Raw genomic sequence first — 15,136 nt, forward strand, 5'->3', positions numbered from 1 at the left:
ATTTATCCCAAGATAGGGAAAGGAAACGCTCAGAGAAACCTGGAAAGACATGGTCTCGCGACCAGAGAGAAAAGGTTCGGGAGTCGGTTACGCGAGGGGAAGGTATTAGCACCCCTCACGTCCTAGGTACTCCTAGGGATCCACGTTCTAGAAAGATAAGGTTGCTATAAACATACATCACACACATACACAGGGAACGCAGGTGAAGTTAGGAGGAACGGCTCGATAAGGCATCGCACCTTATGCCTACATATCTTGTCTGGAACAAGAATCAGAGCCACTGTAGTTCGGCTTACGCACGCCAAACAACACAAAACAATCATACAAAGGGGGTGGCAAACATGGAGCCCGACAACCACTGGATGGAATTACGTCGGCATCCGAACCAAAACACACTCAAAAGGGCAAACGTGGAGCCCGACAGCCAATCACTGGGCTTACGTCAGCATCCGAACCCAAACATACAGTCAGATAACAAGTAAACACACAAAATAAATACAGGTTGCCCGGAGTGGTCTCGCACGACCACCTGCCTACATACCTCGTCTGGCACGAGGATCAGGGCGATGTAGTTCCCCTGAAAGGGACTGAATTGCTAACCAGAAACCGGGGAAAGATACACAACTAGGGAGCTGAGACTCGAGCCTAATGTTGTCATGCATCGTTAACCCTAAGTTCGGTTTTCTATCCTACTTGCATAAGCAAACTAACCTAACCAGGAAAGAAGCTAGCACACAAGCATACAATCATATATCATCAAATGAGAACAGGTATCCCAAACAAGCATGTCAATCAGATATCCACATAACACGCACTATAGCCAAACAAGGGGCTCAATCAATCAGGTTTGACCGCCGAAGCGAGTCGTCTGTACAGGCTGGTTTTGCTCTTAACCTTGCCATTACGAGGCTAAGGTGAAGCAGATGAAAGGATGAAGTGAGGATCAGACCTCACGGCTCTTATCCCTAACCAGGGAGAGCTGACAAATGAGCATGGGTCCAGAATAGGGGAACCCTTCTATACTCGATGACTCTGACTCAACAGATCTTGGGCTTTTGATCTCAATGCTACAACCATGTAATGGGAGCAAGGAGAAGACTCACTGAATAGTGGGGGACAGGTTGCTTGTCCCTACCTTCCACCAATTGCCTTACTCGAAGGGCTTTTCCTGCTTGGCTTAAAAATAAACATACACAAGCATTGCCTCTTAAGGAGGACTTCAGACATTTATTTGCCCGGCCCGGTAGCAGCCGGGTCTCCAGACTACATGAAGTCAAGAAGACCTACCTCAATGCAAGTTGCTTAAGCAACGCAAAGCAAAAGTTCGCAAGGAATTGAGCAACTAAAGGTACCTGTACAAAAGTCAAACAGAATCAGCATCTACTTTCACAAACAGACAACAATATAATGATCAATTAACCAAGTACAATTATACTCATAATGAGATGCATAGCACAAGGCTCACATGCACCAACATCCTACAAAACAAATACATTAGTCATATGTGTCAAGTAACACAATCCATAATGTGGAGCAAATCTCCTTAATCATTATCTTTAACCTGAAAAGGTACAATCACACTCCAAGGTAAGTACTATGACCACTAGGACTAGCCTAGGGTCAAAAAGATGGAAAAATCCTAAAACAGCAGCCAATTCATGATGAAAACCAAGTAATATCAAATACAAAGGGATCCCAATTGGTCCCATATTCAAACTATGTTCCTATTTTAAATTATGCAACCTAGAAGGCAAATGAAGCAATGTTGAGTCTCATACAAACAACCAGCAAGATCATATCCAACCACATGTCAAAAAGGATCCAAAAAAATCCACAAAAATTCTATCCTAACCAGAAGGCATTCAACAAGTCACCTATTAAATTTCAAGTCATTTGGCCTAATAGATCAATAGGAATTAATTAAACATGGTACAGCATGCAAAAACTACATCAAATGAAGTCAAAATTTATACACCAACTTCAATCTAATGGTAAACAGCAATGGTGCATCATAAATCAGTAGGACCAAAGCCAAAAGCTACATTAATGTGTCAGGAATTATGCTATAAATTTTCATGTCCATTGGATTAATTATGAGGATATGGCAACATAAATGCTAAAGGTTATACCTATGGAACTCTAACATGCTAGGCAGCAAGAAAAAATATGAATCAAATCGAAAATGGATTGCAAAAATCCACAAAAATTATCAGTGATAGCTAACATGTTAAACAAACTTCACGCAAAAAATTAGGGCCATTGGCCAATGGGAAGCATGGTAATCAATTTGGTGAATTCAGCATACCAAACTATGTCACATATGTACATATCCAATTTCAATAATTCATACATAACTAACCATAGGCTAAAAAAATTATGAAATCTATGTCAAAAAATCCAGAAGGATGTCTAGAACAAGTGTCTCAATTTTCAATTATTTTGGATATAGCATGTAGTTTCTATAATTAAAATGATAAAACATATGGAAATATGTATACATTAGAATATCTCTAGGTCAATTTACATTTTTTCCAAGCAACATTTCCTTTTTGATTTTTATAAAATAATAGGGAAAAAATTATGATTAACAAAAAAAAATATGGTATTTTTCGGATTAATTTTGAGCATTATATGGATTTTGTAAGTTTGTTAGATTTATTGAAATTTATTTAATTTGTATGTGGATTAATTAATTAGTGGTACAGTAGATCAATTAGCAGCAACGTTATTACATAATGCCAAGCCAAAACGAAGTGTGTCGTTTTAATGATGTGGCAGCATTCTAGTGGACGAGACCGGCGAAAACACAAATTTGAAAACGGAAATGCATGCTGAAGGATCAAACAGAAAGCCAATCCAGAAAATTCTCTTCTTCTTCGCGCAGCCGGTGTGTTCATCGCCGGCGAATTCGGTTTTGGCCAAATCTTAACAGAAATTCACAATATCCATACCGATCGAAGCGGTTTTTTATCAGGAACACAAATATGCAAACAATTTCTGCTATCAATTCGTACACAGTGCAAATCGACGGAAATGAAAAAATGCTTCGAAACTTCAATTGTAGATTACGCACTCAATTCGCAACGAAAACACAAACCACAAATGGATACATTATCTACAAGCTCTACTCTACACAATCCCTATCACAATTTGACCGATTATTAGTTTCGATTTCCGACCTTTTCTTGATGAGCAGTGATGGCGGAACCGTGCGATCGAGCTTCAAATCGCGAAACAGAAGCAAGATGTCGGTTCAGAAGGTTAATGAAGATGCTAATCCAGCTCCAGCATAGTTGCATCAAGCGATTTCTTGAACTGCAATTTGACGACGCAGGTTTTTTCACAGCAAGAATCAGCCAAGGCTTTGTTTCGATCTCCTTCAACAGAAGCGAAAATGGTACCTGCAAATTGTGATCTAACAGAAAAATCGCACCAGGAATCAAAGAATCTTGATGGATTCTTGGTGAGAAATCAAAAAAGTGAATATGCCAAATGTGAAAAAGTGAGAGAAAAATGAGAGAATTTTCTGAGATTTTCTGTTGAATTGTGATTTGTGATTGCAGAGAAAATGTGATTAGCCTCAATTCTGTTAGAGTTTTAGTTTATATATGGAAACACTAATCCAAGTTTAATTGAAATTAACAAAAAAATGGATGATTAACAAATATGCTTATGTGCATTTTTGGATTTTTTTGCCTTTTTCTGTTAGATGGAAATTGAGATTGTGAAGAACAAAAAATGATTACCCTTGATTCTGTTATGGATTTAAGTATATATATGTAGTACTTAATCCAAGTTTAATTTTAATTAAGCAAAAATGGATTAGTAACAAATATGCTTATGTGATGCATTGGCCTTTTGCTCTTGAAATGGTTAGAAACACCTTAGCAGCAAATTTACACCTTGAACCAATTGCAAATATCATTTTGAAGCTGATTGCATTGGTCTCACTTTCAAATTCCTCATACTTTCCAATTTCACCATGTGATGGCTTAAGTGTCCATTTTTCCAATTCATTTTCAAACCCAATTCTCAAACCACAAGGCCTAGGCAAGTTGTGAATATTCCAACAAATTTCAAATGCCATTTGTGAGGTGTAGAAAAAATCCCCACTCAAAAATTCCAATTATTTCACAAGTTGGACGATTTTGCCCCTGGTTCATTTAACAGTCCAGTTGAAATTTGACCTTTTGCATTGAGCAATTTTGGAAAAATCCAATTATGCACCATGAAAGTACATATCAAATGGAGTTTGTGCATATAAAGAACTTGCAATTTGGACAATCCATGTGGTAGTTATGGCCTCCTGATTACGGGTCTTTTCCGAAATTCACTGAACCATATCTTGCAAACCGTACATTGGATTTTCAAGTTCTTGGACTTTTTGGAAAGGTGAGAACAAGATCTACATCTGTCATGTTGAACAATTTTTCATTTGAAGCTTCCTTGGACTTCTGTTTTTGAGGTCAAAACTTTCCATTTTTGGAAACTTCAGTTACAAGTCACTTGCTATTTTTGGCAGTGTTTGTCCTGACCTGATTTTCTTCAATTTTAAGCTTTGAGATGTCATTTAACACTTGTTCCAACATGAATGAAGTGTGTCTAACTCATTTCCACCTCCAAATTCACCAGATCATGTACAGTTGACCACAGTTGACTTTTCAACTGACAGATGAATCAGGCAATGCACAGATCAATTTGAACCCCAATCTCCAACTGAAATGGCTCAAGGGTGAAACCCTAGCCTCAATAATCACCATATAATCACAAAATGATCCTCATCTCCTTCAGAAACCTCATCTCCTGATCCAGCCCTGATTGGCCCAATGCAACTGATTAGGGTTGACCAGTGGTCAAAACCCTAATCTCAAGGAATCTTCTTCAATCTTCTGATGACATCCAACCATGATGATGATGTATCAATTCAATCAATATGAAGACCAATACCCTTGAGAATCATGAAACCCTAATTCACGGCCCAATCCTCAGATGGCCATGATCAATCAGTACAACCCTAGGCTTGCATTTTCTGACTTCCTCATCTCCTGATCAAGACTTGGGAGGATAGCTTGCATAATGTAACCACATGATATGCAACATGAAATGCCTAAAGTCCTAAAATGATATGCAAATATGTTAATGCTAATCCCAAGAGAGGAGGGCAAATTTTGAGGTGTTACAGCTGCCCCTATTCAATCCACTGTGAACCTGTCGATACGAAATAGCCTCGGCTTTCGGATGATCAGGATGAAGAGTGATTGAATACCAAGAACAGGCGAACAATTTGCACTCTGATGGGATAATAATTAACAACGCCTGTCAGCATCGGCGAAGAAACGAACTTTGAACAAAAATCCGTCTGGTACGGAGAAAATCGGTCTGAACACCGCACATCCCCTCGGGAGTATTATTCTTTCTTCTTATTCTTTTCTTGAACCCCGAAATATTCTTTATCTTTTTTCATTTTCTTGAACCCCGAAACTTTTGATAATTCTTGGTCTGAAAACCCCTTCGGTCTGAACACCAGGACATCGGCCTGATCGCCACTTCGGTCTGGATACCGCCTCGGTCTGAACTCCGGGAAATTGGCCTGATCGCCACTTCGGTCTGGATACCGCCTCGGTCTGAACTCCGGAAAACTGGCCTGAATACCACAAGTACATCAACCTGATCGTCGGAAACTTCTTCGATCTGAGAATCGGAAACTGGGCCTGAATACCACAAGTACATCAACCTGATCGTCGGAAACTTCTTCGATCTGAGAATCGGAAACTGGGCCTGAACGCCACTTCGGTCTGGATACCGCCTCGGTCTGAACTCCGGAAAACTGGCCTGAATACCACAAGTACATCAACCTGATCGTCGGAAACTTCTTCGATCTGAGAATCGGAAACTGGGCCTGAACGCCACTTCGGTCTGGATACCGCCTCGGTCTGAACTCCGGAAAACTGCTAATCGCGTAACGTCCTCTGATTTTATTTCCCTCTCCGCCCGACGGAAACATTTCCTCCAATATCGCACTACTGGGGAACATTGCTGATCTGACGTTCTGATGCTAGACTCCTCAGAATAACACCTTTATCTTTCAGCAAAACCACCCCTCAAACGGTAACCACGGTTTGGGACTAGCTTATGCTTGCAATGATGCATGATTGATTTTTCTGCGTAATGCTCCATAAACATGGAAATGCTACGCGATTATTCATTTTTTATGCAATATGCCATGCTATTTTTTCATGATGAATGCATAAAAAGAAATATCCCCCTCTGGGGAATCCTCTGGGGGACACGAGACTCTCTGCTGAGGCTCTCGTCACTGCTCCGATTTCCACCCTGCCGGGGAATAGTACTGCTGCTGGGAGAATGCCACCCTTGCTGGGGAATACCTCCTTTGCACCCAACCCTCTCGAGGACCTGCTGGGGCAGAAGAACCATCATCGCGCTCTGTGGGGATACCACAATCTCTTTGTCTTGCTGGGGATACACGCCCCAACTCTGCTTTGGGAACCCTCATCGATACTCCCGCTGAGGAAATGGGCAATCTTCAACCTACCGGGGATGACCATCCAGACCATGCTAGGAGAAACGACTGTTACTCCGCTGGGGATTACCCATGCAATCCATAGGTAGAATCGGCTCAGCTGGGGATGCAGAAATTTGTCCACTACGGGAACTTGTCCAATCCACTGGTAGGATGAACACTGTTGGAGATATATTTCTTTGAAAAAGACCCGCTCCACTCGGGGAGAAACAACCTTCAGACCTGACCGCTGAGGAAACACCGTTGTAAACCCGCCGGGGTATAACCATACTGACTCGTCTGAGGAGCTAGTCCCCGGATTCTGCTTAGGGACTTAGCTGGGAAATAAGAATTCTCGGACTCATCCGGACCTTTTCTGCTCCATCATCTTGTATTTCAAGCCGCTCCGTGCTCGACGAGAACGTACTCCTGGGAATTATACAGAAATTTCAATTTTCTGACTTTGAAGAGTCTTCTTGGTTAATTCCAAAGGTCGTCGGACGTCTCTCGTCGCCTCTTCGTCGCCCTCCTTTGTGCACTCGTCCCTGATCGAACTCTGCGGGGAATTACAAACTTTCAAATCTTCCGATTTTGAAGAGTCTTCTTGATTATCATCAAGGATCGTCGTACGCCTCAACGCCTTCGTCATCTTTCATACACTCGTCCCTGACCAGACTCTCTGGGGATTTCTCTTGTCAAAGCTTCCACATCACAACCTGCAAGTGAGTGAAAAGTATCTACAGTTCCTGCAAAACAGATCGTTAGATAAAACCGTGCCCCAGGCGCGTCAAGATTTCAACATTTGGGTCACTCAACCTTCCAAATAAGATTTCAAGCTTCAATCTTATAAACATGCATTGGAAGGAAACCTGTATGTTTTAAAAATGCAAGATTCTTTATCAAAAATATCTGGACGTTTTCGCAATCAAAGCGGTAATGAAAAACAAAAACAAAATTATTTGACTGAATATGCATTTTATTGATTGGAAAAGTGTGGCTCAAATGAGCAATACAAAAGGAAGCAATTCCTGAAAAGAGGTAATTGCGCTCAAAAGGGAAAATCTATCCTAATGGCAATGTGAAACCCGTGATCTCATCAAGTTCCAACTCGGTTACACCCCATATGTCCTCAGACTCTCCATGCTTTCTGCCTTCTGAACAAGACAATTCTGACTGATCCCTACCGGGTATTATCCATGATGCTTTAAACCAAAGCGCAAACGATCATGCTAGGACGCAGTTGTTCGTTTCAATCCCTCTTTTGCCTGGACCGCCCTTTCGGGTTTTCAGTCCACCGGGATACCCCTTTTTGCCCAAGTCGCCTTTTCAGGTCTTCGACTTGCCGGGTGTACAATTTTTTCATTTTATATCCCTAACTTTTGCCCGAACCTTTTTTCTGTTTTTGGTTCGCCGGGATGCCCATTTTTGCCTGGACTATTTTGTTCTTTTCGTCCAGCGGGTCAATTATACGAAGTATTTTTTAACTGCGTCCGCATTCACAGGGGATGGAAAATCCTCACCATCCATGGTCGTTAACAACAAGGCTCCACCAGAGAAAACCTTCTTGACCACTAACGGACCTTCATAATTCGGTGTCCATTTGCCCCTTCGATCGTTTTGAGGAGGAAGGATCCTTTTCAGCACCATATCACCCACGTGATACACCCGAGGTCGCACCTTTTTGTCAAAAGCACGCTTCATCCTTTGCTGGTATAACTGCCCATGACAAATGGCTGCTAGCCTCTTTTCTTCAATTAGGCTCAACTCTTCATACCGGGTCCTTACCCATTCAGCCTCTTGCAACTTCACGTCCATCAGGACTCTCAAAGAGGGAATCTGAACCTCAACAGGTAGTACAGCCTCCATCCCATATACCAACGAGAAAGGAGTTGCCCCAGTAGATGTGCGTACCGACGTTCGATACCCATGCAATGCAAACGGCAACATCTCATGCCAATCTTTGTAGGTTACCACCATTTTCTGCACAATCTTCTTTATATTCTTGTTGGCTGCCTCAACCGCCCCATTCATCTTCGGACGATAGGGAGAAGAATTGTGATGCTCAATCTTGAATTCCCGACACAGCTCTGCCATCATCTTATTATTCAAATTAGAACCATTATCAGTAATGATTCTCTCGGGAACCCCATATCTGCAAATGATGTCTCTCTTGAGAAATCTGGCTACAACCTGCTTCGTCACGTTCGTATAAGAGGCCGCTTCTACCCACTTGGTGAAGTAATCAATAGCCACTAATATGAACCGGTGCCCGTTCGAAGCCGTAGGCTCTATCTTTCCAATCATATCAATGCCCCACATAGCAAACGGCCATGGAGACGACATTAAGCTCAACGGATTTGGAGGCACGTGCACCTTATCAGCATAAATCTGGCATTTATGACACTTCCGCACGAAATTAAAACATTGGGCCTCCATTGTCATCCAATAATAACCTGCTCTCAGCAGCTTCTTCACCATTGCATTCCCACTGGCATGGGTACCGAACGACCCCTCATGAACCTCTTTCATCAACTGGCTTGCTTCTGCATTATCAACACATCTGAGCAAGACCCAATCAAAATTCCTCTTGTACAAAACTCCATCCTTATTCAGGTAGAACACCATGGCTAACCTCCGCAGAGTCTTTCTATCTTTCTTCGATGCTCCCTCAGGGTACTCTTGAGTCTCTAGATAGCGCTTGATATCATAATACCACGGTTTCTCATCATCAGAGGCCGTATCAACAGCAAACACATAAGCCGGTCTATCCAGACGTCCCACTTCAACATGGGGGAACTGATTCCACTTCTGCACCTTAATCAAGGCGGCCAGAGTAGCCAAAGCATCTGCCAAAGGATTCTCCTCTCTAGGCACATGATGCAACTTCACCTCGGTGAAAAACGTCAACAATCTCCTCGTATAATCTCGATACGGAGCCAAATGAGATTGATGCGTATACCATTTCCCGTTAACCTGATTTATCACCAGAGCTGAATCTCCATATATCACAAGGTTCTTGATTCTCAAATCAATAGCCTCCTCAATACCCAATATGCAAGCTTCATATTCAGCTACGTTGTTGGTACACTCAAATGTTAGCCGGGCAGCAAAAGGAATATGGGATCCTTTCGGCGTAACCAAAACAGCACCAACACCGCTTCCATTCACGTTAACGGCCCCATCAAACATCAGAATCCATTCGGGTTCAGGGTCAGGCCCCTCCTCTGGGATTGGTTCCTCGCAATCTTTCGATTTGAGAAACATGATGTCCTCATCAGGGAATTCAAACTTCATCGGTTGATAATCATCAATAGGTTGCTGGGCGAGGTAATCAGACAATACACTCCCCTTAATTGCTTTCTGAGAGGTGTACTGAATATCATATTCAGTCAAAATCATTTGCCACCTCGCAACCCGTCCGGTCAATGCTGGCTTCTCAAAAATGTACTTGATCGGATCCATCTTGGAAATCAACAAAGTGGTATGAACCAACATGTACTGCCTTAGTCGGCGAGCAGCCCAGACCAAAGCACAGCAAGTTTTCTCGAGCAGTGAATACCTTGTTTCACAGTCGGTAAACTTTTTGCTAAGGTAGTATATGGCATGCTCTTTTCGACCAGACTCGTCATGCTGCCCCAATACACACCCCATAGACCCCTCGAGGACTGTCAGGTACAGAATTAACGGTCTTCCCTCAACAGGAGGCATCAAAATCGGAGGCTCCTGCAAATACTCTTTTATCTTTTCAAATGCCGCTTGGCAATCATCATTCCACCTGACCGTTTGATCTTTTCTCAACAATTTGAATATCGGTTCACACGTGGCTGTTAAGTGAGATATGAACCGTGAAATGTAGTTCAATCTACCTAAGAAACCACGAACCTCCTTCTCTGTTCTCGGTTCAGGCATTTCTTTTATCGCTTTTACTTTTGCAGGATCAACCTCGATTCCTTTCTCACTTACAATGAACCCCAGCAATTTACCGGACCGCACTCCGAACGTGCACTTATTCGGATTCAACCTCAGTCTGAACTGTCTCAACCGGTCAAACAACTTGGCCAAATCTACCAAATGCCCCTCTTCTGTCTGGGACTTTGCTATCATGTCATCAACATAGCATTCAATTTCATGATGAATCATATCATGAAACAAAGTCACCATAGCTCTCTGATAAGTAGCACCGGCGTTCTTGAGACCGAATGGCATCACCTTGTAACAAAAGGTACCCCACGGTGTAATGAACGTTGTTTTCTCCATATCATCTGGCGACATTTTGATTTGATTATAGCCAGAAAAGCCATCCATGAAGGAAAACACCGAGAATTGAGCTGTATTATCTACCAACACGTCAATATGAGGTAATGGAAAATCATCTTTCGGACTAGCTCTATTCAGATCTCGGTAGTCCACACACATTCTCACCTTCCCATCCTTCTTCGGGACTGGCACAATGTTCGCAACCCATGGCGGATAATTAGTGACAGCAAGGAAACCAGCATCCCACTGCTTCTGCACTTCTTCCTTAATCTTCATCGCCATATCAGGTCGAGTTCTGCGCAACTTCTGCTTCACTGGAGGACAATCTGTTCTCAACGGTAGCTTGTGCACAACAATATCGGTATCCAACCCTGGCATATCTTGATAAGACCAGGCAAAGATGTCGACATATTCTTTCAACAATGCCACCATTCTGCTCTTGACACTTTCCTCCAAAGCAGCCCCGATTTTCACTTCCTTCTTAGCCTCGTCGGTACCCAGATTTACAACCTCTATCTGTTCTTCATGCGGTTGAATCACCTTCTCCTCTTGTTTTAACAACCTGACTAATTCCCCTGGCAGTTCACAATCTTCTTCGTCTTCTTCTTCGGCAAGATAGATCGGATTGTCGAAGTCATACGAGGGTGTAACAGGATCGTTATCAATGAGATCCGGAGAGGAATGGCATCTGCATGAATGTTGATTCATGCACTGCTTTAGAACCGGTGTGAGAAATCGAAAAAGAAAAATGAAAACATTGCCATTTTTATTTGTTTTTAATTTTTAAACTGCAAAATAAATGAAAAACAGGGAACACCGCTTTTGACTAAAAAACATCCTTTTATTAATGATGCAAAATTCTGCAAATTTAAACATGAGGAGGCCCTTACAATGGACCATTACGTGTCGGGCAACACGCATGGTTTGCATGCAAATAAGAAAGAAAACAAGAAAAATATTACTCTTCGAGGAGAGTGACCCGGATGATTTCTTCGGCCTTCCAGTTGTGGATTTCCATCCCTGGTTCGCACGGCGTTATCCACCGGTCCATGTCACAGTCGCTGTCAGTATCTTCACCCATCGTGCAGATGTGGTCTGGATCTAGCATTCCAGCACTGGTGAAAGTCACAGGCACACGACCCCCTCTTCCTCGTCCCAAGCCTCGGCCCGGTTGATATCCAACCCCAAAACGGTCTTTCTTCTCAGGGACCTCCATTATCCTGCCCCAGCCTGGAGCTTCTCCGCTTTTGACCACCTCAGCAGCTTGCTTGTATGAAGCGATGGATGGTTTCTCTTCCTCTTGCTTGGCGAACAAAGCATTCTCCACCCTGACGGTTTCAAATGCCTGACTCGGCGTTTCCCATATCTCGCCGTCCATCTCAACATACTTGAACGAAGACAGGTGGCTGACAAAGATGTCTTCCTCTCCGCAAACAGTAACGACTTGGCCTCCCCAGACATACTTCAGCTTCTGGTGCAAAGTCGACGTAACTGCCCCCGCAGCATGAATCCATGGGCGACCCAACAAGCAACTGTAAGCTGGTTGGATGTCCATAACATAGAAGGTTGACTTAAACACCTCCGGGCCAATCTTCACTGGCAATTCCACCTCCCCAAATACGGCCCGTTTTGACCCATCAAACGCCCGCACAATCAAATCAGTCGGGGTCAAAATCAGCCCATCACAGTTTAACTTTGCCAAGGCCTTCTTAGGCAACACATTCAACGAGGAACCGGTATCAACCAGCACATGCGAAAGCACGGCTCCTTTGCATTCCATTGCAATGTGCAAAGCCCGGTTATGATTTCTCCCATCCACGGTCAAATCCATATCAGTAAAGCCCAACCCATGGCTGGCATGCACGTTGGATACGACCGTCTCCAATTGGTTAATTGTAATCTCTTGAGGCACATAAGCTTTCTTCAATATTTTCAACAAGGCTTCCCTATGCCCCTCTGAGCTCAGTAACAGTGAAAGAATGGAGATTTTGGACGGAGTTTGCTGCAAATGATCCACCAGCTTGTACTCTGACTTCTTGATGATCCTCAGAAACTCTTCAGCTTCATCATCAAATTTATTATCCGACCCCGCAGGCGCCGGTGTCATCACAGGAGTACTACCATTATCCACCACAGCCTTTCCCTTTGCCCTGGCTAAAGCCTCGGCCTTTTCTTTTTTCTCTTTTTCTTCCTCCCCCCTCCTCAATGCGTCGGGAGCAAACAACCTACCGCTGCGAGTGAAACCGCTGGGACCGGCCTTATCCACCTTTAGCACGGTGGTTTCACTAGCAGATTGTTCTTCCAACCTCTCACCATTACAATATACCTCTCCCCCATAATGCCATGGCACGGCATCCTCTTTGTCGTATGGAATCGGCCCAGGTACCGTGATGGTAACTGGAGCCTCCTCCACCAGGTTAGACAAATCAACCGGGTCATAGAAAATGGTTATGGTGGAGACCTCTTCCTTCTTTCCTTCAGTCCTCTCGACCACAATCTCACCACCGTCCATCAGACCCTGGACATGCTTCCTCAGAAGCTCACAACCATTCGTAGAAATAGTGCACTCAGCACACTCAAACCCACAGCCCGGGTAAACCCCATTCATCAGCAGTTGTCTTTTCAACTCAACCAAAGGCGTCTTCAACTGATCGACCTCAGACAGCCCCACTCTATCTTCCACAGAAATAGCGTTTACTCCCCTCTGACCATGCGCAGGCATGGGATTTGCATTTACGTTGGGAGAAGGCGCAAAGTTGATTGCTTTGGAATCCACTAGGTCCTGGACTACGTGCTTAAAAGCTTTGCAGTCCTCAACATTATGCCCGGGCGCACCCGAGTGGAATTCGCACTTAGCATTTTCATTGTAACTGGGCGGCCTCTGATCAGGTCTCAAAGGCGCCAGCGTCCTCAGTTGCACCAGCCCGAGATCCAGAAGCTTCTTCAACAGAAACGAATAAGTCACCGGAGGCCTGTCGAATTGTCTATCATTTGCTCTGCCCCTGACCTGGTATCCAGCCCTCTGGGGCCTCTGTTGGAACGGTTGTCTTTGTTGCTGCTGTTGTGCTGACTGAGACTCAGCAGGAATTGTTACTGCAGCATTGTGCTGGAAGTAACGGTCCCTACTGGGTCCGCGCTGTGTATAAACTGCACTGGTGTCTCCTTCCTTCTTTCTCTGACCGTTATTACCGAACGGTTTCTTCGTTCCTGAAGAAGACGCAGACGCACCACCCTGGATTTTACCCAGCTTCAACCAACTTTCGATTCTTTCTCCTGCCACCACAATGTCAGAGAAATTGGTGACAGGGCAACCCACCATTCTTTCTGCAAACGGCCCCTGCAGGGTCCCCATGAACAAATCGGACATCTCTCTGTCCACCAGAGGAGGTTGCACCCTTGCAGCCAGTTCTCTCCACCTCTGCGCATACTCCTTGAATCCTTCGTTATGCTTTTGAGACATACCCTGCAGCTGGGTACGACTCGGAGCCATATCAGCATTAAATTGGTATTGCTTAAAGAAAGCATCTCCCAAATCTTGCCAGCTTTTGATATCGGACGATCTCAACTTGGTGTACCATTCCAAGGAGCCTCCAGACAGGCTATCCTGGAAAAAGTACATCCACAGTTTTTGATCCGCGGTGTATGCCGAGATTTTGCGGACAAATGCCTGGAGATGAGTTTCCGGGCAAGAACTGCCATTGTATTTGTCGAACGCAGGCGCCTTGAACTTCTGAGGAATGACAATCCCCTCCACCAGCCCCATGTTGGACATATTTACCACCCCAGGCGTGGCATAGCTCTCCAGCACTTTGATTTTCTCAGCCAGCAGCTGGATTTCCTTATTCTGAGGAGGAATGTCGTAAGGCACAAAAGGCTCATTTCGCATAGAGAACTGGTCAGCCTCTCTATCTTCCTCCTGATCTTCGTCAAACCCATAAAACGGAGGCACAAAGTTGTCTTTCATATTCTGACTAGGCCCAGGTTGACCAGCAGCACCAGCATTATTCACCAGACCAACTGTTGTCCTCTTTCCACCATCACGAGATCCCTGCCCCTGGTTGGAGACTCCATCCAGGTTGACCCCACTGTTCTGAGCAGAAACCCGCTCGAGTTTCTCAACTTTATCTGCGAGAGCCTTCTGACCAATGGCAAAACCTTGCATTATATTGATCAGTTCGGTCATTTTCTCCTTCAGTTCCAGCATATCAGCACTGGGAAGCTCCATGAGTCTGGGAGTGTTTCTTCTTGTGTAATATCGGTGAGGGCGAGTTGAGTGCAGGGGTACTATTCTTCGAGCGCGAGCAATGGTTCCTGTTTACAAACAAGCACGTTAGTAATAGTCACCTGCAAAATAAAACA

At 44.0% G+C, this 15,136-nt stretch overlaps 1 protein-coding gene across 1 annotated transcript in view; it reads left to right on the forward strand.

The window, feature by feature from the left end:
- LOC127091402 (uncharacterized) overlaps positions 1 to 15,136 on the forward strand; it is a 66,158-nt gene that overhangs the window by 14,899 nt on the left and 36,123 nt on the right. The window lies entirely within an intron of this gene.

The sequence above is a fragment of the Lathyrus oleraceus genome, chromosome 6 (genome assembly GCF_024323335.1).
Source record: "Lathyrus oleraceus cultivar Zhongwan6 chromosome 6, CAAS_Psat_ZW6_1.0, whole genome shotgun sequence".
In the NCBI taxonomy this organism is placed as follows: domain Eukaryota; kingdom Viridiplantae; phylum Streptophyta; class Magnoliopsida; order Fabales; family Fabaceae; genus Lathyrus; species Lathyrus oleraceus.